We start from the raw sequence: 26927 nt of genomic DNA, 5'->3' as shown, positions 1-26927 counted from the left end.
CCAGGAAGAGACCCACTGTGTGTCTAGTCCTATATGGATCTCTTTTTCAGGCACCTACTATGTGCCAAGCACAGCTGTGGACATTGGGGGGGGGTATCGTGATGAACAGAACTGATGCGGTGCCTGTCCTACAGGAGTTATGCTGTCATGGTTGAGGCAGACCTGCCTAGAGGCCATTAGAATGCTGTGTGTTAAGGACCCTATTGATATTTATAAGGGAAACTGTAGAATCCCAGTGGAGGGAAGGGCAAACTCTGGCCATCAGGGAAGGTTTCACAGAGGAGGGCCATTTGAGCTGGGCTTTGGTGAATGAATAGGAGTTCATCAGAGAAAAGAGTAAGGTGTATGTATGGCCAGAAGTAGCAAGGGCTTGTGGGTGAGGCTGCCCTGCTTAGATGAGGGGCAGAGAGCCTGGAATTGCTTCATCAAAACTGGCACTGAGAACCATCTAAAGCACCCCCTCCATTTATTCAGTGTCCCCAGATACAAGTGACGTATCTCCCTTCATTTCCCTCCATACCTGGAGAGCGGACCTGGCAAAGCAAGCGCACAGTTCTTTGAGAAAAAGGTTGAGTGCTCTGGGGTTGGGGGGTCACCGTTGGGGAGCATAAGAGAGTTGGCCTGAGAATGCTCTAGCAGTGAGCACCCCCACCTCCTCACTTACTGTTTTATGCACGAGAAGGAAGAATGTGTTCAGTCATTCTAAGAAATAGTGCCAGCCATTATCCTAGGTGCTAGGGACACTGGACCACATGGAAAAGGCCCTCATCCTGGTGGAACGCCTGCTCCTGTCTCCCTGGAGTCTGCGCCTCCCACTCAAGCTGCCCCCCGCCCCACCAGCTCCAGGAGCATGTATCTCACTTAACAGGATCCAGAAACCTCCATCAAGGACCCTTCTCCAAGGGGTCTCACTATGAGGTCACAAGGACCACAGGCCTTTTGAAATATCTCTGTTCCTGCAGTGCCTGGAGCTGTTGCAGGTTGCCCCACTTCAGTGCCTGGGGCTGGCTGGGGGTGCCCCACTGCAGGGCCTGGGGCTGTTGGGGGTGCCCCACTGCAGTGCCTGGAGCTGGCTGGGGGTGCCCCATTACAGTGCCTGGAGCTGTTTGGGGGTGCCCCACTACAGTACCTGGAGCTGATGGGGGTGCCCCACTGCAGGACCTGGGGCTTTTGGGTGCCGCGTGGGCAACTTCAGAGCCTGGGGTAAGGGCTGTCTCAGGCATGACTCAGTTTCTGCGTCTGCCCCTGTCCGGCCCCAGGTGAACAGCCTGAACCTGTGGGAGGGGGAGCTGCTCTCCATGGTGGGGAGGGCGGCCCCACACTGACCGTCCTGGCCAATCAGACGCTCCTGTTGGAGGGGCAGGTGATCCGCAGCCCCAACTTCTACTTCCAGACCTTCCAGGATGATGGCCCTGGGACCTTCCAGCTGCACTACCAGGGTAGGCTCAGGCCAAAGCTGATAAGATGCTGGCGTTTGCCTCAGTTTCCCTCTGGAGCCGGGAGGTCTCAAACTTTTTGTCCAGGGATCCCTCTGTGAACCCTGTCTCACAATAATGCTTTTAAAAGCATAACATAAAATACATACAATTTAATAAAGAACCTGGTTATATTGAATTGCAGTTGTCAAAATATTATTTGAATCTATGACATAGTAATCTATGCACTTCTTTATTAACCCATTAAATAAGAAGATCTAGTGATGGTTCTGATAATGACTCTAATTTCAAAGTACTGAGAAAACATAAAACATGTGAAGAAATGTTGCATTGGTGTGGAGAAAGTGGCCATAGTGGCTGCTGGGGATAGGGAATGGGAGGAAGAGATGAGATGTGGGGCATTTTCGGGGGTTGGAGTTGTCCTGGGTGGTGCTGCAGGGACAGTTACCAGACATTCTATGTCCTCCCATGGCCCACTGGGTGGACTGGGGGAGAGTGTGGGCTATGGTGTGGATCATTGTCCATGAGGTGCAGCGGTGCTCAGAGATGTATGCACCAAATGCAATGAATGTCTCGTGATGATGGAGGAGGTTGTTGTTATGGGGGGAGGAGTGGGGTGAGGGGGTTGGGAGGTATATGGGGACCTCGTATTTTTTTAACATAACATTAAAAAATAAAATAAAATAAAAAAAGAAATCCGTTATGGTATGATAATATCTGTAATTTCTTTTGGTGGCCAAACCATAGGTTCTACTGATATATTGTGGATTGCTACTTCCATTCATGATTGATGGAAACACCAATTAAGTAGAGTTAATGAAAAGCATCTTTTGCATTGCGTTCACCCCTCTTTTCTCTTCTTGCCTCTCTTGCTTCTCTTTCTCTCCCTCTTTCCTTGTTTCCTTTAATTCTTCCTTGCCTCTCTCCCTTCCCACCCTGCATCCTCACCTCTTCGTTCTTTCTCACTCTTTCTTTTTCCCCTCCTTCCTCCCTCTCCATCATACATTACCTAAATCTTGAGCAGTTCAGGGATCTCAAGCCCTTCTGTCCTTGACTAGGAGGTCCCCTGCTGCCAAAATTTAGAAAGGGGAGTAGTTAGCCCCACGTCAGGGTATGGAAGAGACCATCCACATTTCCATCGAATTGACCAGATACCAGAAAACCGTGGGTAGCTCTTCCCTAGATGTTTCAGCAACAGGTTGTCAACTGTAGATAGGATTGTCTATTTCATTACGACTTTCTCAATAGTGAGGCTCCCTTTTCTTGTCTTTGTTAATGAAAAAATAGCTCGTTCATTAGTGCTGAGTTTGTACTAGGAATGCAGGTGGTGTGTGTTGAGGAAAAGCCTACAGGTATTGTACAGTGCAGGCGCTTGGGTGGGTTCCACTCTCCATATGAAAATTGAGACCCTGAGCAGAGCCGTGTGCACCCTTTCTTCTAGTGTGTGCTGACTACGTGCCAGGCACTGCTCTAAGGAGGTTCTTTCTCTGTTCACGTGGAGAGAGACTCAGATGAGGTATGGGGACCTCTTCTGCACCCCAAACCTCCGTCCATGGTTAGGCAGGGTGGGGAGTTTTCAGCCCAGGGAGAGGGCAAGTCTGGCACTCTCCAAACCACGTGATCAACAGGAGTCACAGAAGGACCCTCCCCTGGCGACTCCAGGGTCCCCAGGGTCCTCGTCGTTTCTCTTCAGCACAGATGGGCTCCCGGGGGGGGGGTCACTTCCTCCGTCAACCCCTCTGTGGGGTGACTGTGTCTGCCTCTGTGTTTCCCTGAAGCCTTCATGCTGAGCTGCCACTTTCCGCACCAGCCCGACTTTGTGGACGTCACGGTGATGGACCTGCACTCTGGCGTGGTGGTGCACTTCCCCTGCCACCTGAGCTACAGGCTGCAGGGCGCCAGGATGCTGATGTGCCTCAACACCTCCAAGTCCCCCTGGAGCAGCCAGGAGCCCACCTGCTCAGGTGCGCACCAGCCTCGGCCCGGCCAATCAGAGAGGAGAGACCTTTCCCTGGGTCATCTGGACTACTCTCAGGGAACGGCTGACCAGCCAGGAAAGGGGGTGCTCCAGATTCTGATGACTGCTGCCATTCCTTCTTGTTTTTAATTTTTATTGTGGTAAAATACATTTAACATAAAATTTAGCATGAGCGACCTTTAGTACATTCACAATGATGCGTGACCATTGCCACTATCTAGTTTCGGAACATTTCCATCATCCCAGAGCCATTCCCTGTTCCCCTCTCCCCAGCCCCTGACAACCATATTCCTTATGGATTTGCCTGTTGTGGATATTTCCTATGAATGGAATCACACAGTACGTGGCCTTCGGTGTCTGGCTCCTATCACTTGGCAAGAATTTTCAGTGCTCAAACGCATTGCTGCATGTATCATTATTCATTCTTCTTTATGGCTGAGTACTACTCTGTAGTAAGGATATACCACATTTTTTTCTTGTTCATCCGTTGCTGGACGTTTGGATCAATTCTGTATTTTGGCTATTGTGAATCATGTTGCTGTGAACCGTCATGGGAAAGTTTTGGTTTGAAAACCTGTTTTCAATTATTTGAGAATATGCCCATGAGAGGAATTTGCTGGGACATGTGATAAACTCCTAGTTTTAACTTCCTGAGCAACTGCAAAACTGTTTTCCACAGTGTACCTATGTTATAGTCCCATCAGCAGGTACAAGAGTTCCAGTTTCTCCACATCCTCACCAACATTTCTTTTTTTTTCCTTTTATAATTATTACTATAACCATCCTGCTGGGTTTGAGGTGTGTTCTCGTTGTGGCTTTGATTTGCATTTCCCTAACAGGCCAATGACGCTTAACTTCTTTTCATGAGCTTATCGCCCATTTGTATATCTTCTTTGGAGAACTTTCTATTCAAGTCCTTTGCCCGTTTTTTAATTGGGTTGCTTGACTTTTTGCTATTGAGTTGTAGCAGTTCTTTATATATTCTAGATACTAGACCTTTTCCATATACATGATTTACAAATATTTTCTCCCATTGCTTGGGTTGTTTTTTCACTTTCTTTATAGTTACTTTTTGTGCATAGAGGTTTTTCATTTTGATGAAGTCCAGTTTATTTTTTATTTTGTTGCTAGTGCTTTTGGTGTGAATGCTGCCATTTTTTGAGCTTGGTCATGATGTTCTGAGGGCCACACTATAAGAGGCAATTAATGCTCACAGAAATCCTATATGGAGGGGATTACTATCCCTGTTTGACAGGGGAGGAAACCGAGGCTCATGGAGGTGATGTCACTTGCCTTAAGTTAAAAGATAGGAACTGTTGAAGGCAGCCTCCTAGCCTTGTCTGACACTCTGTAGGAATGAGAATTCGGCTTCTTAGGTGTGCAGATCGATCTGATACTGAAAGGACAGAAGGAGTGTCAGCCCACATGTGTGGTTCTTTATGCCATGGAGAGCTTTTCCTATTAAGTGATCATTTGACCTCCATCCACTGCGCAGCCTCCGTGAGTGCAGGGCGCTGTGCCTGGTGCTGCCACTACTGCTGGAACCCTGGACCAGTCCCTGCCTCATGGAAATTTGAGTCAAGGGCAAGGTGCACATTGGAACCACATAAGCAAATGAGACAACAAGAGGGTAAAGAACTTAAGGATCAGGAAGGAAACCAACAGGTAGAGTGACAGAGAGTAAATGGGAGAGAAGAGGTACATCCATTGTGGTTGTGAGAGGCGTTACCATGGAGAAAGAGGAAGCAGGGCAGGGAAGGAATGGACATGGGACCAGACCTTGGAGAATGGCGGTGGGAGAGGGGTCAGGGAAGAAGACTCCTAAACTGAGATCTGGACGGTGAGGAGGAGAGAAGTGGACTGAAGGAAAAAGAGGACTCTTCCAGGCAGAGGAACCAGCTGGTGCTAAGATGCAGACAAGGAAAGGAACTTGATGAGTTTGAGGATGTAAAACAGAATCCACCTGTCCAGAGGGGCAGAGAACACTGCAGGATATGAGCCTGGGGTAGGGGTTAGCAACATTATTGCTCAAGGTTTCTAGGAAATATGTGGACCAGGCAGGAAATACAGTCCATCCTCATCCCAACATCTGTATGACGAATTCGCCTCCTCACTAAAGTTTATTTCTAATCCCCACACCTCTACCCACAGTCATTCGTGGATCTGTGCTGAGCAGCTAAACATCTGAATTAGCCAATGTACGTTTTACCAGATGAGATGGAACCAGACAATGCACTGCTGTCTTGTTTGAGTTCTTTACTGTAAACAAGTGTCCTTTTCACAGTATCTTTAATGCTATGGTTTTTGCAATTTTGTGCTTGTTGGTGATGATTTTGCTATTTAAAATCATCCCACAATGTTGGAAACTGAGGCAGAGTGGCCTCCCAAGGAGAGACGTGCTGCCTCCATGGCTACACTTGCAACCTATGTAATGTGGTAAGTAAGAGTTCCCGGCAAATGGGAGGAAGCTGTTAAAGGCTGAAAGAAAAGATGAGCATATACCTTTTGTAGTGAATAGAACATTCAGACTTTGTACCGTGAGATAAGATTTTTTAAATTCCTTAGACTATGGGTAATGCTGATAATTAACTGCATGTTGCTGCTTGATGTCACGTAGGCCATGTGTTACTGCTTGTTGTCACGTAGGCTATGTGTTCCTGCTTGTTGTCACATAGACTGGGGTATATAGAGAGTCCCTTGTAAACAATGAAGTTGTCTGAGTAGTTATTACTTGCAGACCCCTTGATCCCAGCTTTTTCGCTAGTTCTTGCTCTTTGTTTCCTTCCCCCTTTTCTCTTTCTTTCATTCCCAATACACTTCGGGTTCAAATCTCTAACACCCCAACATAGTGCTGAAGTGCTGTCTAGTATTCCCAAGTGCAAGAAGGCTGAGATGTGGCATACAGAGAAAATACGTGTAAGCGATGAGCTTCATTCAGGCATGAGTTACAAGCTGCTGTTGGCCATAAGCTCAATGTTCATGAAGCACCAATATATGTTTGAGAAGGTGCCTTTCAACAGAAACACACATGAAACAAGCTACGTATTAAGAGTGAACAGAAATGTTGTGATGGAGGCTTGCAGGAATCTTACCATGTATTTCCCCTGGGAGCAATCGTTCAGAGTTTGTGGCAACATTCTAGAACGTAACTAGCACAAAGAATGAGAGTCAACTGTATTCGAAAAGATTTAATCACAGGAGTGATGTCGTCAGAGTTGCATTTTAAGTTTGCCTTCTAGGTGGCAAATAGATGATTGGAGTGGTCAGAGTGGACCCAAGGAGAACAGTTAGGGCAGCATCTGCTGTTTCACGGGAGCTCCTGACTATGCGTGCAGGACTAACAGGTAGAGAATGAGCCTGAAAGAGTTGGAAAGTAGCTTGCTTAATATGGGAGGAGTGAATCAAAAAAAAAACTGAGTACAGACTCCTTGTATCTCTCAGGGCTCTGCAGAGAAATGAACCAATAGGAGATGTGTGGGCATGTGGGTGTCAAGAGATTGATTATAAGGAATTGTCTCCCATACTTGTGGGGACTGGCAAGTCTGAATTCCATACAGGCCAGAAATTCCAGAAAAGGTGATGTAAAAGTGTCGAGCACAAAATCTTTAGGGGAAGCTGGCAGGCTGGACCTTGCAGGAAGGGTTGATGTTGACATCTTGAGGCAGGAGTTCTTTGCTCCAAGGAACCTTCATTTCTTGCTGGGAAGGCCTCCTACTGATTGGATGAGGCCCACGCGCAGAATAGAGGGTCACCTCCTTTACTGAACTGACTGTAGGTGGTAATCCTATCTACGGAATATCTCCATAATAACAACTCGGCCAGGGTTTGATCAAGCAGAGGCTGACTTAGCCAAACTGACAGAAAACTCACCATCACAGCCCTCTCTTCTGAGCTCCTCCCTTCCATTCTCATGACTGAAAGTGAGGTTCATGGGCCATAGAGCTTTTCAGAAATGCATAAGCCTGCGCCTTACCCTTGGCCATCTGTACCAGAGCCTGGACTTTTTCCTGTCCCTTGGGTGATTCATGTGCATATTCTAGTTTGAGAAGCACTGGGCTACCCTTCTCACCTCCAGTTGGCACAACCTGGACCATCTCCAGCCATCAAGAGAGCAAAACCCTATTAGCCTCTAAAAATTCCAATGGTGACTGGGAGGGTATGGGCTGCCCATAGTGATCTGAAAAAGGAGAATACTGGGAAAAATAAGATCCAATTCCTGCCCTGCAGGAGTTCATAGTCAGGTGGAGTCCAAGAAGCAAATGAGAGCTGATGATCAATTCTGAGATTTCATTTTGTTGCATTGTTTTTCCCAAGGTCCTCCAGAGTTTTTCTTATCTTTTTTATATAAAGGGCTAAAAAAGAAACCCAAACCGTAATACATATGGTCTCCACACCTCTCTCATGTTAATTTTTATCTATGTGTGCAATCAGAGAGGAAGTAAGCCCCAATTTGTGCTAAGAAAGATGGATAGGGAGCCACGGCTGGCAAATTGAAGCCAAACAGAGGCATCAGTCGTCTTCACAATGCAAGGAAGGGGAGCCAAGAGGCAGCAGCTAAGCAGCAGCTCAGGGAGGACAGATGGCTGTGACCCCTCCTCCAGAGACAGTGTACTCTGTCTCCTCTGAGAGCAGTAGCTGAATTTTGGAACGATCTTCTCTTTACCAGATGCTATGCTGAGCGCTCTTCTTACATCACTGCATTGATTTCTCAACACAGAGGAAGAAATGATATGTGGGGGCGTTTTCATGACTTGGAGTTGTCCTGGGTTGTGCTGCAGGGACAAGTACCATACATTGTATGTCCTCCCATGGCCCACTGGATGGAACGTGGGAGAGTGTGGTTTATGATGTGGACCGATGACCATGAGGTGCAGCGGTGCTCAGAGATGTAGTCACCAAATGCAATGAACGGCTCATGATGATGGAGGAGAATGTTGCTATGGGGGGAGGAGTGGGGTGAGGGGGTGGGGGGTATATGGGGACCTCATATTTTCTGAATGTCATATTAAAAAAATAAATAAAGACACACTTAATGGAAAAAAAATAGAGGGTGGAATTATTATCATTATTTTAGGGGCTCAAACTTGAGTTGCAGGGAGCCTAAGTGCCTTGTCTTAGAGCCATAGCAGATAAGTGGCCTTTGTTTGAACCTAGGTCTGGCTTACTGGGGAGGACTGAGAGGACAATCTCTCCAATTGAGGCAGGTGGGCAACCAGGAAAGACAGAAGGAACCCAGTGATCTGTCTGTAGTCCTGAAAGAGGAGCGGCAGCCCTTGGCAGTGTCTTTGTGTTTGACCACCCTCCCTTTTCTCCTGCCACAAGCCCCACTCAGCCTTGCAGCTGTTCAATAGCTGATGAATGAACACCCACCAGGTGCCAAGCATTGTGTTGGTGCTGCAGGTTCAATGATGAAGAAAAATGTTTTCATTCAACGGATATTTATAAAGCACTTAGTGATATTTATATCTGAAAGATCAAGGTTTCCAATCACAAAGTTCAGGGCTAGTGAAACAATGAGCAAGCTCAGGGTCATTCCCATTCTGGATCCTTGGCAGACACTGAAGGTGCATAAGCTAGAGCAAGCACTGCAGGGGAGGATGTTCCTATTTGATGACTTTGAGGGCACAGGGGTTGACAGTAGAGCAGCCTTTGGGAGGGCTTGCTGAGAGGAAGCATGGGGACCAGAAAGAGCCATGACCTTGGAGTCAGGCCCCTGAGTTTTATCCTAAGCTTGATGCTTTCCAGCTGTGTGACCTCAGTCCAATCACTTAACTTCTATGAGCCTCAATCCTGTTCACTGTGTACATTTAAAATCTTAGATGAAATGAGCTGTACAAACAATAGGGCTTAACACCAAAATGACCCATTAGATTGAACTGTGTGAAAATGCAGATATTTGCCCCTTTTTATCTACTAAAATGATAATTTCACATGTTTATACTTCAAAATAGGTGTAAGAAAACTTTTCCTCTAAAGGGCCAAAGAGTAAATATTTTAGAATTTGCAGGCCAAACAATCTCTGTTGTAGCTACTCAACACAGCTGTTGTAGGGAAAAAGCAGCTAGGAATAAAGCATGGGGGAATGGATGTAGCGCAAGTGGTTGAGCACCTGCTTCCCATGTGCAAGGTCCTGGGTTCAATTTCCTGTACCTCCTTTAAGAAAAAGAAAGAAAGAACATGACTGTGTTCCAATAAAACTTTAATTACAAGTGGTGGAGGAAACAGATGCTGTTCAAGTGATAGGGCTTCCACCTACCATATGGGAGGAACGGGGTTCGATCCCTGGAGCCTCCACTAAAAAAGAAGGAGAGAGAGCGTGCCTACCAAGTGAGCCAGTGTTCATGAGGTAAACCCAGTGCTCACACAGGGAACCAGTGCCCACACAAGTGAGTCATGCAACAAGATGATGATGCAACAAAAAAGAGACGAAGGGGAAAGTCAAGGACAAGTACAGCAGAGACCAGGAACTGAGGTTGTGCGGGTGAGAGGAACCTCTCTCCACATCAGAGGCCCCTGGGATCGAAACCCGGTGAATCCTAAAGGACAATAAACAAGAAGAGAAGACAAAAAAAAGGGAAATTGGTAGAAAAGATTGAACAGCGAATAGACACAGACAGCAAAAACAGCAAGGTGGGGAAGGGGGAGGGGAGGGGGGGAAGAGAAAAAATAAAATAAAAAATAAAACCTTTAAAAAAATTGGTGGCGGGCCTGATTTGGCTTGTAGACTCCAGTCTGCCAACTCTTGCTTTAGAACCCATGGATTTTCCCTCACCAAAATGTAGGGGTGTTGAGTGAATGTGGCTCAAGCAATTGAACACTTACTTCCCGTGTGAGAAAGTCCTGGGTTCAGTTCCTGGTGCCTCCTAAAAACAAACACTCAAAAGGAAAGTGAAGCAGATGTGGCTCAAGCAATGGGGCTCCCATCTACCATATAGGAGGTCCAGGGTTCAATGCCCAGGACCTCCTGGTGAAAGGCAAGCTGCCTGTTTGGTGAGCTGGCCCATGCAGACTGCTGGCCTGTGAGGAGTATGCACAGAAGTGCTGACACACATGGAGTGCTGCACCCCACAGGATTGCTGCCCCGCACAGGAGTGCTGGCCCGCGCAGGAGTGCTGGCCCACGCAGGAGTGCTGCCCCGCGCAGGAGTGCTGCCCCGCGCAGGAGTGCTGCCCTGCACAGGAGTGCTGGCCCATGCACGAGAGCTGCCCCGCACAGGATTGCTGCCCTGCAGAGGAGTGCTGCCCTGCACAGGATTGCTGCCCCACACAGGAGTGCTGCCCTGCACAGGAGTGCTGCCCCACAAAGGACTGCCCCACTTAATAGCTGATGAATGAATACCCACCAGGTGCCAAGCTTTCTGCTGGTGCTGCAGGTTCAAAGATAAAGAAAAATGATTTCATTCAACAGATTTTTGTAAAGCACTGAATGTATTCCATGCACCTTTCTGGCTCACAGGAATATCATCATGAATAAGACACAATAAGAGGTGCAGTGGCTTCAGCAACAGGTCCTAGCAGGGGGCAACCTGAGCTCTAGTCCCAATGTCTCCACTTATTAGTTGGGTGTCCTTCAGCAAGTGGCCTGACACCTCTGAACTGCTTGTTTTTCCTGTTCTGCAAAAATGATGGTAGATGGTTATTCAGCAGCTGTGCACTAGCACATGCTACATACCAAGGATTTTTCTAAGTGATGGTGGTACAAAGAAAAGAAAATGAAATCCAGCGTCCCAGCTCTTGTGAAGCCTACCTAGTCTAGATTGAGAACTCCATCACAAGAGATGTATGTTCTATTTCCAACTGGTGATAGTGCCATGAAGACTGAGTGGAATAATGACGATGATGGTTAGTGGAGGCCCCGTCTTAGCAGTGATCTGTAGGAGCAGAGAGAGGGAGCCAGGAAGAAGATGGCATGCTGTCCATTAAGCAGAGTTCAAGCTCTTTAGCCCTCTGTGATCTCATTCCAAACGGCCAGGTCAACTCTTACTTCCTGGCCCTCTAGCATCCCAAAAATGGGGGAGGAGAAAGGGACCTGTTCTTGGGAAAAATATTTGTGAAGCTGCTCTGATTCTCCTAAGAAATGTGGATGGCTCCCAGGCTTGCAATCCTTTTTTTGGTGTTGGCTTTGCCTGAGTGTGCTCTGTAACCCTTGCTTCTTGACAAGTGAGTCTAGTGAGAGGTCCCTGCTGCCCACCAGCTCTCCTAAACCATCGCCAGAAAACAGTTTTCTAAAAACTGAATATATCTCAAGAATAAGCTTAAGAATACCCCATCGCATGCATATATATCTTCCCACTTCACAAATCTCTTTTTAATATTTCTTTATTAGATTTTTATGATAAAAGCAACCTAAGTTTCTTGTAAAAAATAATCTAAGAAATACATAAATGGAAAAGATAGAAGCAAATCACTTTTATATTCATGGTCTCAGCTGACACTTGCAAATATCTTATTGAAAATGGTTTGGAAGGCCATTTTCTAACCTGCTTTTTTTTTCCACTAAAAATAAACAATATTTTCCTATATATTTTTTTTCTCATTTTAATTCACTTTATTCTAAAAGTTAACGCACACTGGATTTTTTAAGAGTGAAAGAGGAGCATGTCAGAAAATCAAATACATGATAAAGTCTCATATATCTAAGAAGGTTGGGTGCTCGTATGCAGAGAGAGTTTGCAGTCCTGAGACTATAGAATAAGAAGTTTGAGAAACTTCTGACTCTTCTCTGAGAAGATAAAGCAAAGGACTCTGGATCTACTGCAATCGATGTTTCCCTGTAAGACTTTCCTAAATTAAATGAAGTACTTGCTGTTATCAAGAAAATGAAGACCACTTAGATATTTTTTAACAAATGGCTTTTCATACACACAAATGGATTCCCAGTGTCCTGGAAGAAGATTCATTTTTCTCTCTTTATATATTGCTTAGCACTTTATCCCCTTCAGCTCAACTAACTCCAAAAATATTAAGGACCGAAAGTTGAGAGACAAGGTTGGATTCTCAAGGAATCATTGCAGCATTCCCTCACAGAGTTTTATTTTATAAAAGAGATTTTCAAGTGGGGGAAGATGTGGCTTTGAAGTAGATTTGTTAACTCAAAGCCAGAGATGAACATGCCACCAGGTCATTTTGTTCCCTTCCATACACATATGCCCTCATTTTCTATCATACAAGAACCATTAGCACGAAGATGATTTAAAATAAAAAGTTTGAAGACCTGGGCAATTCTCAGAACCATTCTAGCAATTTCTTCAGTAATTGCTTCACTGTATGGCAGAGAAGAAAGATGCCTTTAAGTAGACATCATTTGTCCCTTCACTCTCCTCCTGTCTCTAAATCTTATTATTAGAAACTTGTTAAGAAGAAACCTTTGCCAAGAACTTTCAATTCTCATTACAAGGGTTTTCTTAGCTCAACAACAAGAAATACCTGGATGTGTCTTGTTCTTTTTTCCAAGATAGTGAAAAACGAAGTATGCAACTTGGAATTTTTTTCTAACATAAGAAAAATGAAGTTAACATTGTCCTGAAATGTAAGAGTACATTACTGAGAATAGATCTTGTGCTTAACAAGTGATTGGAGGAAAGCTTTATTCCTCCATTGTCCACCAGAAAATAACGCCATATTCAGTGGGTTCTTTTTATTTTTTCCCAAATTCTACTGAGTCTATTCATTTTTAAAAGATATTACATTAAAAAAATATGAGGTCCCCATTCACCGCCACCACCCCCACCCCACTACTCCCCCCACAGTAACGCTCTCCCCCATCATCATGACACATCCATTGCGTCTGGTGACTACATCTCTGGGCATCTCTGCACCTCATGGTCAATGGTCCACATCATGGCCCATACTCTCCCACATTCCATCCAGTGGGCCCTGGGAGGATTTACAATGTCCTGTGATTACCCCTGAAGCACCATCCAGGGCAACTCTAAGTCCCAAAGGCACCTCCACACCTCATCTCTTCCTGCCATTCCCCATACCCATCAGCCACCATGTCCACTTTTCCCACTCCAATGCCACCTTTTCTCTGTGGACACTGGATTGGTTGTGTCCGTTGCACCTCTATGTCAAGAGGAGGCTCAGATTCCACATGGATACTGGATGTAATCCTCCTGCTTTCAGTTGTAGGCACTCTAGGCTCCATGGTGTGGTGGTTGTCCTTCTTGAACTCCATCTTAGCTGAGTGAGGTGAGTCCAATAAATCAGATTGTAGGAGCTGAAGTCTGTTGAGGCTCAGGACCTGGCTATCATATTGTCAGTCCAGAGATTCAAATCCCCTAAATATATCTTTAACCCCAAAACCAACTACAATTCCAGTAAAGTAGCATGAAAGTCTTGTGAAAAGAGATCCCATCTGAGTACGATTTCATCACGCAGAAAAAGCAGCTCCAAAGAAGGGCCATCTGACATGGCAGTGAACCCCATCTGCCATGACCATAGAATCCGTGGGTCTCTTTAGCCCTCAAAGGAACGAATACCTGGGCTTGTATCTACTTTATCTGTCTCTTAGACTCTGCTCAGTTGTGCATAAGGGCAATCCTTCTGACAGCCTCCAGACTCTTTTTTGTTGGCATCATAGAAGGAGTTTGGCAATGTTCCTTCTGTTTCAATTTTTTGGAATAGTTTCAGCAGGATTGGTGTTAGTTCTTTCCGGAATGTTTTGTAGAATTCACCTGTGAAACCATCTGGCCCTTGGCTCTTCTTAGTTGGGAGATTTTTAATGACTGATTCTATCTCTCTGCTTGTGATTGGTTTGTTAAAATCATCAATTTCTTCTTTCGTCAATATGGCTTGCTTATGTGTTTCTAGGAATTTGTCCATTTCCTCTAAATTGTCATTTTTGTTGTAATATAGTTTTTCAAAGTATCCTCTTATGATAGTCTTTATTTCTGTGGGGTCAGTGGTCATATCGCCTTTCTCATTTCTTATTTTGTGTATTTGCATCTTCTCTCTTTTTTTCTTTGTTAGTCTCGCTAAAGGTTTGTCAATTTTGTTGATCTTCTCAAAGAACCAGCTCTTGGTCTTGTTTATCTTTTCAAGTGCTTTCTTATTTTCTATTTCATTTAGTTCTGCTCTTATCTTTGTTATTTCCTTCCTTCTTCTTCCTGTTGGGTTACTTTGTTGTTGTTTTTCTAATTCCTTCAAATGTGCAGTTAGTTCTTCAATTTTTGCTCTTTCTTCTTTTTTGATATATGAATTTATGGCTAGAAATTTCCATCTCAGTACTGCTTTTGCTGCATCCCATAAATTTTGGTATGTTGTGTTATCATTATCATTTGTTTCAAGGTAGTCATTGATTTCTTTTGAGATTTCCTCTTTGACCCACTGTTTTTCTTAGAGTGTGCAGTTCAATTTCCAAATCGTGGTGTGAAACCTGGGCCTCCGTCGTTTGCCAATTTCCAGCTTGACTCCACTGTGGTCAGAGATATTGTTTTGTATGATTTCAATCTTTCTGAATTCATTCAGCCTTTCTTTGTGGCCTAGCATATGGTCTATCTTGGAGAATGATCCATGTGCACTTGAGAGAAATGTATATCCTTCCGTGTTTGGGTGTAATGATCTATATATGTCTATTGGATCCAGCTCCTCTAATATACTGCTCAAATGTTTTGTTTCTTTAGTGATTATCTTTTGAGATGTTCTGTCCAAGGTAGATAGTGGTATATTAAAATCGCCCACTATAATTGTAGATGCATCTATTGTTTCACTTAGTTTTTCCAGCATTTGCCTCACACATTTAGAGGCACCCTTGTTAGGAGCATAAATATTTATGATTGTTTGATCTTCTTGACACATTTTCCCTTTCACTAAAATGTAGTATCCTTCTTTGTCGCTCACAATTGTTTCACATTTAAAGTCTATTTTGGCTGATATTAATATAGCTACTCCTGCCTTTTTTGGGTTATTGTTTGCTTGTATGATTGTTTTCCAGCCATTCACTTTCAATCTCCACGCATCTCTGTGTCTAAGATGTGTCTCTTGTAGATAGCATATGGATGGGTCATATTTTCTTATCCAATGTTCCAGTCTGAATCTTTTGAAAGGTGAGTTTAATCCGTTGACATTCAGTGTTATTACTTTCAAGGAATTATTTGTGTTAGCCATATTTTGATTGGATTTGTGTTTGTCATATTTGTTTGTATTTTTTTTCACTTCTATTTTTGTCTTTTTTTGTTTCCCTTATACTCTCCTCCAACTCTGCCTGTCCTGTTTATTCCTGTCTTCCTGCAGAACTCCCTGTAGAATTTCTTGAAGGGGAGGTTTCTTGTTGGTATATTCTTTCATTTTCTGTTTATCTGTGAATATTTTGAACTTTCTATCATGTTTGAATGCTAGTTTACCTGGATGGAGTATTCTTGGTTGGAGATTTTTTTCCTTTAATACCTTGACTATATCATACCACTGCCTTCTTGCCTCCATGGTTTCAGATGAGAAATCAGCACTTAATCTTATCGAGCTTCCCTTGTATGTGATGGTTTCCTTTTCTCTTGCCGCTTTTAGGATTTTTTCTTTGTCTTGAGCATTGGATAATTTGATAAGTATGTGTCTTGGGGTGGGCCTGTTGGGGTTTATGACTAGTGGAGTGTGCTGTGCTTCTTGGATATGTACATCTGTCTCTTTCAGTAGTTTTGGGAAGTTTCCAGCCATTATTTCCTGCAACACTCCTTCTGACCCCTTTCCCTTCTCTTCTCCTTCTGGGATGCCTATAATACATATGTTTGAGCATTTTGCATTATCATTCAAGTCCCTAAGTCCTACCTGGATTTTTTCTATCTTTTTATCGACCCCTTCTACTATCTGTTTGATTTCTGATGTACTGTCTTCCTCATCACTAATTCTCTGCTCTGCCTCTTCCAATGTGCTGATATTGGTTGCAAGTGTATTTTTGATTTCTTGAACTGTGGTGTTCATTCTCATCATATCTGTTATCTCTTTGCTTATGTCTGCAATTTCCCCTCCAAGAGTTGTCTTCATGTTGTTTACCTCTTTCTTTACTTCATCAAATTTGTCGGTGATAAATGTTCTGAGATCTTTCATTGCTTGTGCGAAGTTCTGCTCCCCTTCCTGATTTTTAGTTTGTTTACTGGATTCAGCCAAGTTTTCCTGATTACTGGTTTGGTTTGTAGATTTTTGTTGCTGTCTGGTCATCATTTTATCTTGACGAGTTTAATCAGTTCCTTAGCTTCTTTGTCTAGTCTTGGAGATTAATTATCTGTTGCTTTTTTGTAAGTGTTATATCTTCTCTTTGCCACTTTGTTCTTCTTATTCTAATTTCTTGTTGTAGGTTAAGTTCACTTCAAAGGAAAGTATTAGGGCCGGGGAAAGGCAATTGTGTATGCAAGGAAGAAGTGTAAAGTAGTATTGGTGATATGTGTTAACAGAGCAACAATATGATTTCTGGGAGGATGCATATTAGATTCATGTAAGTTGTGTAGAGTTATAGCAGTAGGTAGAGTAACTGTGATGAGGTAGTCGACTGAATATGGGAGGAATATGGTATGAATTAAAGAGGTAGTGTTTTCGTGAGAGAGGGAAAGAGAAAAGAAAGGCAATAGTTTCAATAGTGGATAAAACACAGAAAACAAAAGAAAGGTATTAAAAATTAAGAGTTAGACACTTTGGGGATCAAAGAAAGGGAGGTGGAATATAGGAGAGACAGTAGATGTTGGAGGATGTCAAGATGTAGGGGAAAGGGGATAGTGTAGGTAGCCAAAATCAATTCACACAGAAATAAGGCAACAGAAGATGAGGAAACCCAGTAAATATGAGGTGATCCCTTCAGCACCTATTGTACAATTAAGATAAAATAAAATAAGAAGAAAATGATGGACAGAGGGAAAGAAAAAAGAGAAGAAAGAAAGAAGGAAAAAGGGGTTGGTGAAGGGAGGGGAACAAGTAAGGAAAAGGAAAAAAGATATAGAAAAACCACAACAGCAAAAAGAAAAAAACCCCATAAATAACTAAAAAAAAAAAGACTTTGGGGAATACTGTGGGAGAAAAGACTAGGAGATAATGCAATGTTAGCAATCAGGACAATAAAAAATAAAAAAAATAAAATAAAAATAAAAACAAAACAAAACAGAAACACAAACGTTGAGGGCTAGGACATTCAAGGACCTCAGATGGACCTCAGGGCATGATGGATTCAGGGATGGAAAGTCTGTGATATTGAAGACTCAAGAGGTGTGAGTCTCTGGGGTGTGGGCCACCAGGGTTTAGGGGACTCAGACCTGGAAACCTCAAATCTGGTTAACAGGGAGCCTGCTAGCACCACAGTGCAACACAGCCTTCAGGGATCCCTGCAGCTGGGTGCCAACCCTATGGGAGAGGTCACATCCGCAAACTCTAACCTATGTGTCGGAACCCCTCAATTCACTCACTCACTCAGGTTTCTTCTGTGGCTGTATCACCAATTCGGGTTCAGGACACCTCCCACCCTGTAAGCCCCCGGAACGGCCACCTGGTGGCGCCTCTACACTGCAGCCAATTTAATGACGCAGATCAGTATCCAGGCCCGGGCGTGGGGCTCCAGCCGGAAACGCTGATATCAGAGTCCAAAACCGAAATTCCCACGCTTGGCAAAATATTCCCCTAATCGGCTTCCAGCCGACTCCCACCCTGCCAGTTCCTGAAACAGTCTCCTGGTGATGTCTCTTTATTGTGAACAATTTAAGGCTTCTGCAGATCGGCAGCCGGCCTTGGGGGGCGGGGCTCTAGCCAGAAGCACTATTATTTGTTTCCGCAATTAAAAATTCCCTGCCTCGCAATAAAACTCCCGTTTGTCTCCCCAAATCGGTCTGCGAAGGCCTCCTGCCCTCTTAGCCCCCCAATAACCTGCTCAGGGCTTATGAATTCCCCAGTACCGCAGAACCTCCAGGAATCGTGGCCGCTACGCTGAAGCCGCGGCTCCGCACACCCCAGCAGGGAGCGTCCCATGCTCAGCTCCCACCTCCGTGTAACAGAGCCTCACTTTTATCTTATACACGAATTTTCTCTGTTACCTTCCCACCAAATCGATGTCAAGACATCTCCTGCCCTGCAAAATCCCGAAACAGCCTGGTCCCCATTTTCCTATATTTTTAAGTATTCCTTGAGACCATGGTCTTTTGATACCTTTATGGATGGAATGTAATTTGTTTCAACAAACACCTGTGAGTGTACATTTGTGATGTTTCTCGATTTTCACTCTTAGAAAAAATGTTTCAGTGAATATCCACATTCATAAATCTTTGTGGGAATCTTTGAATCTTTCCGCAGAATAAATTCCCAGAACCATAATTACAAGGTCAAAGAATTTGTACATATTTTCTAGTCTTTACTCTGACTGGTCCTCCTGAGAGGTGACAGCAGTTTGCATTCTAACTCGCTGTGAATGAGAGCAGCCATTTCCCATCACCTCTACCATCTCGGGATTTTATCGTTGCTTTTCATCTTACCAATTACATAGCTGGAAATAGAATACAGTTTAGATTTGCATTTCTTTTAGTGAAAGTGAGGCTGACATTTTAGAGCTCACTAAGTATGTCTATTTCTTCCCGGGTGAGCTGCCTGTGTATGCCCTTCTTGACTGCCGTTTCCATAATGAAGAAACAAGGACCCCTCAGCACCAAGGAGAGTTCTTGAATCCTAGTCGTTCCCTACCATGAATGAGATGCCTGGTCAAGTAGGTGACCCTCCCCAGGAGAACAGGTCCCCATCGTCATCTCCCTTTCCCACCCTGTTTTCACTCCCAGGCCTCTGACGGTTCACTTGGGGTAAGGAGTGGAGGCAGGAATCAGGGAAGAGGAAACACTCACTTCCTCTCTCTCTCTCTCTCTCCATCCCTCTCTGCTCCCCCACTCACCCCTGCTTCTGGACCCAGAGCCTTGTGGTGCAGCAGGGCACAATGCCACCATCGGCTTGACCTCCCCCAGCTACCCTGGAAACTGCAAAGGAGCCAGTTCTGTGTGGGGACAATCGAAGCCCGGTGGGCCAGAGGCTCCACCTGCACTTTGAGTGCTGCCTCGTGCAGGAGTGCTGCCAGGTGCAGGAGTGTGGACCCATGCGGAGAGCTGGCGCAGCAAGATGATGCAACAAATGAGACACAGAGTAGAGACAATAAGAGACCCAGCAGACCAGGGTGCTGAGGTGGCACAAGAGATTGATTGCCTCTCTCCCACCATGGAAGGATCAGTTCCCAGAGCCTCTTAATGAGAATGCAGGCAGACACAGAAGAACACACAGTGAATGGACACAGAGAGTAGACAATGGAGGGAGGAGCGAGAAAGAAAGAAATCTAAAAACCAAACAAATGAGGATCAGAGACAGAGGCAGTTTGGGATCAAGTGCTTACGATATTTGAATTATATCCATACTCTGTGTTTCATACATTATAAAAATGGCCTCTAATCCCCATAATCTAATGTCAGTCTCCTTATACCAGTTTTATGAATGAAGACACAGAGGCTCAGAGAGATTTTGTTCTTACCCAAAGTTGCACAGCTTAGAAATGCCAGAGGTGGGAATCCAGCCTGGGTGACTCTATGTGCCATTGTTTAAGGAATCCTATTAGTCCATTAATACCAACTTTTCAATTAATAATAATCTGCATCATTTATTTGGCTAACTAACTATGATACACATCATTGTCACTTTCCAGACAAACTCAGAAGAAAGTGATGAGGAATCCAGGGTCAGCATCTAACCACATTCTACAGAGTGGAAAGCAGCTGTGATAAGGGGAAGCACCTTGTCCAGGCAAGGAACGGGCAGGGCCAGGATTCGAACTCAGGAAGGACACCCAGGAAGCAGCCCTCATTGCCCGTCTCCTCTGCTGCTCCTTGCATTGTTGACTCAAGCAGGACCTCTCTATGCCCCCCTCTTCTTTCCCGCCTGCCAGGATGACGGTCTACAGCGGGTGGACCAACAACCCAGCTCTTCTGTATGCCTCCCTTCCTGCGGGGAGCGTCCCCTCTGAGGGCTTGCTGAGTGACAGCAACGCCATCTGCATCACGTTCATGTCAGAACGGACACCCTGCCGGTCTCCAACTTCAACATCCGAGTCAACTGTGAGGGGCCCTGGGAAATTCCCCTCTCTCCTGGGGTGGTTGTTGGGGATCAGGGGAAGCATGGAGGAGCTGGGGTTGAAATGATGGGGAGGGGCTACCCGGTGGCCAAAATAATCCTTCGTCTACCTATAGTAGATATGGCTTTAGTAACACCAGTGCCTGTTGTTGATTGAGCATCTACTATGTGCCAAGTGCTCTGCGGCCTTGTCCCCCGTGCAGGGAAAGGACTGTTAATATTCCCCTTTTTAATGAAGATGCTTAGGCTTATAGGACTTGGATGATTTGTTCAAGGCCCCCAGCTCGTAAGAATGGACTAACATTCCAGCCTAAGTGTTCCTGCCTCTGAGCTCCTCTCTGTTCCACCTGATGAGGCCTCTTAGAGTCCAGCCACCACTTCTTCCCAAGGGCCGCTACTGCTCAGCCCCTTGACTCTCCTACAGGGGTTCTCCTGGGTCTCTCATGTCCGCTGGGAGAACTTTCCATTCTGCCTTCCCCACAAAATGTTGCCCTTTCTCCCAGACGGACTGACAGTATTAGGAAAGCAGGCGTCCAGAAATGGGGCTCTGGCACATGGGAAGGAGGCGTTTTGATACGGAGAGGAATTGAGGTAATACAGCTCTGCAGGGCTGAGAGGGCAGAGGTTCTTGTTCCCATTGTAGAGATGAGAAAAATGAGGCCCCCAGAAGCCCCGTGAATGGCCCGAGGGGCCTGGGCATGTCGCTGGTCCTGGCGAGCCTGGTCTGGGCCTCTGTTCCTCAGAGCTAACCATGGCTTCCACGCCCTGCTGGGAGGGATGTCCCCCGACTCATTTGAGGGGCTGCCTCTCTTTTGGATCACCCCCTGCTCAGCCTTTGAGAAGGGTCACTGCTATGAGCCCTCCATCCAGAATGGGAACTTCGCTGTTTCCGTGGCGACCTACACCATCGCAACCCCGGAAGCCTCAACCCGCGCAGACCTAGGCAGCCACCTTGCTCCAACACGTGAAAACAGACTTTGATGAGGGAAGTAACTTAGCTTTGTGGCCTGGTATCTGTAAGCTCCTACCCCAGATAAATCCCCTTTATAAAAACAAACCAGTTTGTGGTATTCTGCATCAGCACCCCTTTGACGAATATATACAGAAGTTCTAAATTTAGCTTCCTGAGGAACTGCAAAACTATTTTCCACAGTGACCTTCCCAACAGCAGTGAAGGCGTGTTCCTAGTTCTTCAAATCCTCTTCAATATTTGTAATTCTCTATGTTTTAATAGTAGCCATTCTCGTATGTGTTAAATAATGTCTCATGGTTTTGACTTGCGTTTCCTTAAAAGGTAGTCATGTTGAGCAAATTTTCATGTGCATTTTAGCCACTTGAATTTCCTCTTTGTAGAAATGTTTATTTGAAACTTTTGTGTATTTTTAATTGGGTTATCTTTTATTTTTGAATTGTAGGGTTTCTTTATATATTATGGATATTAAAACATTAATGGATATATGCTTTTCAACGACTTTCTCCTACTGAGTATGTCATCTTTTCATTTTCATGACAAAGTAAAAATTTTTAATTTTTAGGAGGTCCCATTTATCTCTTTGCTCTTCTGATGCTTGTGCTTTGGCTGCAAAGTCCGAAAAACCATTTCTTAAGACAAGATCCTGAAGATGCTTCTCTTCATTTTCTTCTAGTATTTTATACTCCTGGCTTTTATACTTGAGGTTTTCCTACAGTTTGATTTAATATTGTACAAGGTGTGAGATAAGTTTTCAATTGTTTTACTTTTTTTTAATATGCATATTCAGTCCTCCCAGTACCTTTTGTCGAAGAGTGTATTCTTCCCAATCAAGGGGTTTTGGCAGTCTTGACAAAAATAAATTGGCCAGGGCAAAGGATGGTGGCAGATTAAACAACTCCAAGAATCAGCTCATGCTACAGGTCAGTCAGTAATCTAAACAGAGCTATCTAAAGCACCTGTTTGATGAGTCCGGGAGACCAGAAGACCATCCTGTAACATCCTTGAAAGAATGAAGGGAAGAGACTGCCCATGTACAGTGAAAATTCGTGAGTAGAGCACTCCACACCACAGAGGCCAGTGCCCATCCTCCAGTGGTAGCACAAGCCTCCTTGGGAGCTGTCCTGTGGCTGGAGGTGGAAGCTCCATTTCCAAAAGCAGGGGAGGAGGAGATGGTCAGGCACAGACTTCAGCTACTGTTTTGTCATTTAGCTGGTTAAAGTATAATCCTAAGAACTGTCGAAGTTTGAACTCGTCAAAATCAAAAAGAGGCTGGTAGTGTCCATCTTTCTTCCACCCCCGGCACGAGGGGAAGCAGGCCTGATTGAAAATCACAGTGAAGGTAGGGATCACCTTCTTTCCTCCCAGATGGAATTGCGGTTCTAGCTTAAGCTCCCACCCCAACTCTGGTAGGGAGGAAGCTGGGGGACCTGCACCAGCCTCTATGGGGAACTGCAAGTGCTCTCAGCCCACACAGACACCTGTAATTCCATCCCTGGCCACGAATAAGATAGGAGGGGAGAAGTGTAAGCTTCTACCCCAACCTGTAATCTTCTACGCCAAATAAATACTCATTAGGAAGTCAGCAGATTTCTGGTATTGTGCATCAGCACCCTTTTGCCTAACTAATACAAGTGTGAATGGGCATACTATAAAAACTGTTAAAGGCCAACACTGTCCAAGAGAAACTGGAGTGTGTGGCCTCCTTAAAAAAAGGATACATATTTTCTTATCAAGAGAAATCTTCAGGGTTGCTTTGAGATTCTCATCTTCAACTTTTCTTTTTTTGTCTTTATTTTTTTAATATTACATTAAAAAATTATGAGGTCCCCATATACCCCCCACCGCCCTCACCCTACTCCTCTGCCCATAGCAACCATCTCCTCCATCATCATGAGACATTCATTGCAGTTGGTGAATACATCTCTGAGCACCGCTGCACCTCATGGTCAATGGTCGACATCATAGCCCACACTCTCCCACGTTCCATCCAGTGGGCCGTGGGAGGACATACAATGTCTGGTAACAGTCCCTGCAGCATCACCCAGGACAACTCCAAGTCCCAAAAACGCCTCCACATCTCATTTCTTCCTCGTGTTCTTTTATGCTTCAGCAATTGCAAGAGAAATGGGTTCAGGAGTCTTGGCAGTGCTGGGGAAAAAATGTCCTCAAGGGATTCGGGATAAGGATTAAAGAAGGATATGAATACTTAGCATGATTCCTGTTCAATAAATGTTATTTGTAGCTATTATTTGGGTCTATGTGTGCCCGAGTAATCAGCAGGGGTAGAGGAGGTATAAGAATCCCCCACATCATTTAGCAGATAATAATGCAACTAGCACTGCATTCCTGTAGACCAAGTCTCAGACTTGATGAAGTTGGCAGTCTTTCTGCACAGTTGATCTATTGATGGACCAAAGTAATTCTAAACAAACCTAAATAATATTGAAGGGACAATAATTTGAGAATTTCTGATCCCATGAAAGTAGTTGAAACCAAAGGCAATATAAGAACCTTGGTTGTAAGGGTTATGAAATTTTTAAATGGTGGATCATTCATCTTGCACATGCGTAACACTGGTGTATTAAAGTTCTGTAACAAAGTGTCTGACTCTGTATTTGATGTTGGATTTCTGACAGCTTTTAAGGCTCACCCTTCCCTCTTCCCCTTATGTCAATATCTGGGCAAGCTGATAAGAAAGCCCAGATGCTCCCTGCATTAGGGCCGGCAGGAAGTTCAAACCAAACAATCCCTAGCTCACATGCAAGAGCACTTACCCCAACCTCACCCAGGCATCCCCATAAAAGCCAAGCCAGTCTTGTTTCCCTGCTCTCAAGATATCACAATCTTGTAGCTGATGGGAAAACTGCCGTTCCAAGGAAGCCTCATGTGAGTAGTCATTTATTTCATACTCTCTTCGTACATGATGCATAAGACATCATCCGTCTTGACATCCAGAACGGATTTTGGATGGGATCCCATCCTCCTTCTGTGGGTTGTCCATAACGATTGGCGCTATGAGAGGATATCTAAGCACTGTCCACCATCACTGGGAGTCTTTCTTTGTCTTTGTCTTGATCAGCAGCTCTTTTGCTGAAGAGCATTCACTATGAGGTAGTACCTGCTGGCTAGCTTGTGCTTTGGACTGTGAGATTTTATGTTACATTTGCTGAGTTCTAACTAACCTCTCTCATAGACTAACCACTTGAAGCTAGAAATATGGTATTTAGGGACAGCATTATGGAATTGGAAGTATCTTTAAAGTACCCAGGTATCATGTGCTCAAGCCCTGACTAATCTACAAAGGACAGATTGAATCGTGTGTCTCAATTCCAGGATAAACTTTCCCTGACACTACGCTGAAGCTAACAACTTTTACCTTGTAACCTCTGGTGGTGTGAGTCAAATCGGTCTTCACACCATTCTCTAGAGAGCTCAAGGGAAAGACCAATACCCTATGCAAAGCATGGGTCCATTAGGTCTTCCTCACTCATGTGTAGGAAGAACAGATGCAACGTGGCACTCAGAGGTCACAATCCTAGGACTTTGGAAAGGATTGTGACCTCTGAGTGCCACGTTGCATCTGCTAGCTATACCTCTGTCTCCAGAAGAGATCCTGATCCTCAGAGTCATAGGGAAAACACCCTTGAGAGCCCTGAGGCACAGCCCAGATGTTAATTCAGCCATGGGCAAGGGGGCAGGCCCATAACTTTACCAATACTGATCTGAAGCTCTCTGGAAGAAGAAATCTATCAATATGATCAGGATGAAAGTCCCTCCCCACAAAATATACCCAGTAACTACACGCACAGACATACAGATAAATACACGCACACACACACACACGCACACACACACACACATACACTGGACAAGTTGCCTGATGGTAAACCAAGTAGTGAATGGTCTTTAAGACCATTGTTGGAGGGAAGTGGGAAGATTCACATCATCACTGAGACCTAAATAGAACCACAGTAGCTCAAAGGGGTTTTATGGGAAACTACCAAAATTCTAGGAGATGGTGAAGAATGGAAGAGAACAGAATGTACCACTGAACGGGGGTGGCCAATGGAAAAGGTTTGGAGGGAAACACCCTCTCTCTGCCATGTGAACTACCCACAGTTGAGCCCAGGGGGATAAGGAGAGGTGACAGGTCCCTTTGGAAGACTTTTGAGGAAGTACTGGTGAAATTCCCCCTTTCTCTAACCAAAGCACTTTGGCATTTCCCACATCCCCTCCCTGCCCCCGCTAAGTAATGCTGCTTTATGATGTCTCTGCCATCCTGGACTACCATTGGCTGGGGAGAAGACCTTGCTGACACGCAAAGCTGAAGGTGTGGTTTTTCCCTGTCCTGGGTACTTAGATATAGGAAGGTCAGGAGCAGTGCGGGAGGCCACTATTGTGTACACCATGGGACAATTGACCAGTAAAAATGATGAGCCTGAAACAGATAATGAAAACCCCATCATGAGCACAGAAGAATCAACCACATGCACTGGAGGGACAGAGGAGACGGACAATTTAATGAAGACCAGAGAAAGTAACAAGGTCAGATAACCCTACTCATCCTCCTCCTTTTCTTCCGGATTGAATCCCCACCCCATCGTTCCCACTGTCCTCGCCTGGTATAAACCCATCCTCAGCACTCACCCCTGATTACAAGCCCCCTTACCATCCATGTCCTATCCACTCCCTCCCAAACTAATACCCTCCTGGGCTCACTCTTTTTCTACCAGGAAAAGAAGATGATCGAGAGGGCAAACCTCATCCTTCAACAGATTTCAGAAAAGCATAGCACAAAAAAACCTCTTGAAATATTGGTCATCTATCACAGGGTGAAAAAGAAGAAGAGTCAGATTAGAACAAACCATAAAGAAGAAACTCCGGAAAACTCTGCCAGTCCAAGTAATTCCCTGTGCCTCGTAGAGCCCAGAGGCCTTGAATTACCCAGTGTGTCTAGAGAAGAGACCCCAGAGAAAATGACATGTGAATAGATAATGAGTCATACACAATAGGGTACACTTATAGTGATAAAGTTAAAATAAACAAGTTGTGAAAAATTTCTCTTTGCGGGAGCTGTAAGTGTCTCACTGTGGGTTCTCTGATGTTGGGAAAGGAGGAAGGAAGAGAAGAGTCAGGTGTGTGAGGAGGAAGGGAGGTGGGCTCCTGAAGGGTTCGGGGCAGACCATCCAGACACTGGGGATCAGCACTGAGTCAGGATTGAGTATTGAAGAAAAATTCCTCCTTCAAACTTGAGTCCCTGAACAAGCAGAAAAAGACTTGGTGTTTGTATATTTTGGAGAGGAGAGAAAGAGCAAGGTGACATCAAGGGTTAGATTGCCAGAAACCATGGGGAGGGGAAACGTTTTGTTATTTGTGTGTGGATTGGCAGTATGTAACAGAATCCGCCTCCATTGGTGATGGTTGACTTCTGACAGAGTTTAAGCCTCGCCCTTCCTGATCTCCTCTGCCCTACC

At 44.8% G+C, this 26927-nt stretch overlaps 1 long non-coding RNA gene across 2 annotated transcripts; it reads left to right on the top strand.

Annotated features, from left to right (window-relative positions):
- The first annotated feature begins 24298 nt into the window (after positions 1–24298).
- Positions 24299–26512, top strand: LOC111762941 (uncharacterized). Of its 2 annotated transcripts, XR_002795936.3 has the most exons (3): positions 24299–24339; positions 25814–25998; positions 26187–26512. It is a non-coding gene; the product is annotated as an uncharacterized lncRNA (long non-coding RNA). The 2 variants fall into 2 exon arrangements; XR_009184311.1 differs by lacking the exon at positions 24299–24339 and having other exon boundaries at positions 25586–25998.
- Positions 26513–26927: the final 415 nt, after the last annotated feature.

This window comes from Dasypus novemcinctus, chromosome X, assembly GCF_030445035.2.
Source record: "Dasypus novemcinctus isolate mDasNov1 chromosome X, mDasNov1.1.hap2, whole genome shotgun sequence".
Lineage (NCBI taxonomy): Eukaryota > Metazoa > Chordata > Mammalia > Cingulata > Dasypodidae > Dasypus > Dasypus novemcinctus.
The sequence above is the reverse complement of the archived record's forward strand: the minus strand, read 5'-3'. Positions and strand labels throughout refer to the sequence as shown.